Below are 3,741 nucleotides of genomic sequence, written 5' to 3' on the forward strand. Positions count from 1 at the left end.
CCCAGTTTGAGATAGAGTAGAAATACACACTATGATGTCACTTGTCATTCTAGTTCTAAAGAAGTTTGAGATATCTCATTTTTTATGGTTTACACATTGATAAACTTTAGTGTTCAGAGGATTAAATTTTAAAATGGTTTTCTAGAGGGCCGGCCGAGTGGCTCAGTTTGTTAAGAGCTCGCTCAAGAGTGCGAGCTCTGAGCAACAGCTGTTTGATTCCCAGCCCGAGCTGAGCTGCCACTGAGCTGCCAACAGGTGGCAGGATGGCTCAGCTAAAAATAAAATAAAATAAAATGCTTTTCTACATAAAAGAGTGACTTCCAAATAAAAATAAAAATCATTAAGAAGCAAAAAAATGCTTTATAGAGATTTCTGTTTATGTAAAGTGAATAATTTATGCAAAAGTTGAACAAATCTGCAAAACATTGAAAATCTAACTTAAGAATCCGTGCCAGCATATCCTGGTCCATTCCAGTTCTCTTACTACAGACACCCTTAGAAAACCAGTTTTAATAATTTCTTGTGCATTGTGTCAGTGTTCTTTATATATAAAAAGCAAGCAATTAAAATACAAAATTTTCTTTTTTGTTATAGAAAAGGTAACATGATGTACACATGGCAACACACTTTTATTTGTTCTACTGGTAATCCTGCAGATCTTTTGATATCAATGCCTGATGCCTTTGACTTTTATGTGTGTGCAACCACTGCTCTCTAAATAGACACTTGGTCTGTCAAAGACTGTAAGTCAAAACTGGCATTTTCATGCTACACAGTAAAACACAAAAAAGTGTACATTTTTCTAAACTTAATTGATGCTTTAAATTTTTATTGTGAAATGTGTCATATTCAGAATACATATAAGTTTTAGGAGAAGTTTTTTTTTAAGATTTATTGGGGAATTGGGGGAGGGAAATAGTGTTGGGGAATCAGGGAAGGAATCGGCGAACAGACAAGTTGCTGTCCTTTTTGTTCTTCAGTCTAGTTGTGGATTAGGAGAAGTTTTTTTTTAAGATTTTTTATTGGGGAATTGGGGGAGGGGAACAGACAAGTTGCTGTCCTTTTGTTCTTCAGTCTAGTTGTGGAGGATGTCGACTCACAGCAGCCCAGCTCCAGGTTGAGCTGTTGTTCACCATCTTAGCTGTAGAGGGCAGTGTCACTGGCCCACATGTGGGATCTGAACCCTGGGGCTCTGCTGCTCAGAGATGGCATCCCAAGCCAGCTCTTAACCAACGCGCCACTCGGCTGGCCCTAGGAGAAGTTTTAAAGCTAACAATGCTTTACACACCTGTAGACTCGCCATCCAGATTCATAAATGGGCCTTGTTAGGGTCTCCTGGCCAGTCCCTCCCCCAACTCACACCATCTTGCCCCATTGATGACGGCTGTTTGCTTCTTTGCTTAATCTTCATACCTCTACCATCTATGATTTTTCACTACACAGTGTTCTGTTCAGTTTTGCCTCTTCACAACTTTCACTAAATAAAGAGTAATGGAGTTACACTGAAAGACTTTTCTGAGGAGTGTTTGCCATCAGTCCGTATCACACGTGCTAGTGTTGGAGGCTGTGAGCCATCCGGTTTATTCTTCCATTCTGATGTTTATGGGGTTGGGGTTTTTCAAGTTCGTGTTTTGCTCTCATGAAAAGTGCCGTTGCTTTGATTCTCATCTCAGTGTCTAAGTGCAAATGCATGGTAAATTTTCCACAATTTGGAGAAAAATTGCTGGGTTCTAGGTCATGGTCAAGTTTAAATTTACTAGGAAATTCCAGTGGAGTGTACCAATGGGTTCTCTAAACATCTGTGCACAACTGCTTATTTGATATGAACACTGATACATGGACTTACCTAGTGTTTTTGCCTTTCTTGATTTGAAATGGGATGTACTTGAGATTTTATTTTGCTTTTTGCTTATTACCAATAAGGTTGACTTTCTTTTCCATGTTCTTTCATCTTTTGTCATATGTGTTTTGGTTATCTACCTATTTAAAAACATTCATTTGTTTGATCATTTTTACTCTGCACACTGATCGTTTTATATTTGTATATATTGCAAACATCTTTCTCTCAAATTATGGTTTATCTCTTCAGTTTCTTAATTTTATTTATTTATTTATATTTAAAAATATTATTGGGGAATTGGAGGAGGGGAACAGCATTGGGGAATCGGGGAAGGGGAACAGACAAGTTGCTGTCCTTTTGTTCTTCAGTCTAGTTGTGGAGGACGTTGCTTCACTGGCCCATGTTGGTATTATCATTTCGCTCTTCCTGGGTGAGGCAGATTGGTTGCTGGCCCCTGGATGGCCACTCACGGCAGCTCTTGGTAGCTCACACTGGCTGCCAGCCACCAACCACTCACGGTAGCTTTACGGCAGCCCACTGCAGCTCCACTGCAGCCTACGACATTGCTGGCGACTTCCGGCAGCCCAGCTCCAGGTCAAGCTGTTGTTCACCATCTTAGCTGTAGAGGGCTGGGTCACTGGCCCTCATGTGGGATCCTAACTGGGGCCCTGCTGCTCAGAGCTGCTATCCCAACCCAACTCTCAACCAATGCGCCACTCGGCCGGCCCCAGTCTTTTAATTTTAATAGGGTTGAAGTCATCAATCTCTTCCTTTATAGCTTACTCTTTTTTCTTGTATAAGAAAAATTTTCCTAATAAGTTATATAACATTTCCCTTTAACTTTAGAAAGAGTTCCAGTCTTTCATATTAAATCTTTAATTAATTGATCGTTGTCCATGAAATAGGGTTACAATGCCTTTTCCTACTGCCCTGTTTACTAAATTGTATGTTACTTCTGCCACTGCTGTACAATGCCTGTTATGTCATTAATCAAATTTCCATATACACCAAGGTCTGTTCAGGATTCTTTTCCTTTTCACTAGTCCATTTGTTTATCCCTCTGCTAATAACCATACTGCCCAGATGGTTAAAACCATAGTTTTAAATTCCTGGCAGCATGTTAGGCAAGCCCCACTTTGTCAAAAAATTTTTTTTGACATTTGTTCTTCCTGCTAGGTTTGGAGAAGTCATTGTTGTGAAGTACTAGAAAATTAGGTTTGGGGATTTAATGAAATTTATTTTAAAGACTACAGGTTTCTTTTGAGGGAGATGACATGTTAGTGACATTGAGTTCATTCTAAGAGCATGTGCCATCTTTCCATTTATTTCATTCTGCTTTGATATTATCCAACAAAGTCGAGTTTTTTCCCATTCAAATCTTTTTATACTCATGAAAATTCTGTTAGTTGTTTTTAAAAAAGCTTTATTGAGATAATTCACTTATCATACAATTCACCAATTTAAAATGTACAATTCAGTGGTTTCAGTTTATTCATAGATGTGTACAACCAGCATCAGAGTCAATTTTAGAGCATTTTCTTCAACTAGAAAAAACCTCATATCCTTTAACTCTCACCCTCCATCCTCCTTCCCAGCCATAAGTAACCACTAATGTATTTTTTGTCATAGATTTCCTTATTCTGGGTACTTCATATATATGGAATAATATCATTTATAGTTCTCTCTTCTACAAGTTCAAATCACTGTTGAGTTCCTCTAGTGACTTAAATTTCAGTTGTTATACTTTATTTTTTCTTTTAATTATTTTTATTATGAAATACACATTTTTTAGAATTAGTTTCAGCTGTACAACACAGTGCAATAGTTATGCTTTTTACCCCTCGAAGTGACAACCCCCTCCCCCAATCCGCCACCCCACTTCCCCCCAGTATCATACGTAT

This window comes from Hipposideros armiger, unplaced genomic scaffold (assembly GCF_001890085.2).
Source record: "Hipposideros armiger isolate ML-2016 unplaced genomic scaffold, ASM189008v1 scaffold_275, whole genome shotgun sequence".
Classification (NCBI taxonomy): Eukaryota; Metazoa; Chordata; class Mammalia; order Chiroptera; family Hipposideridae; genus Hipposideros; species Hipposideros armiger.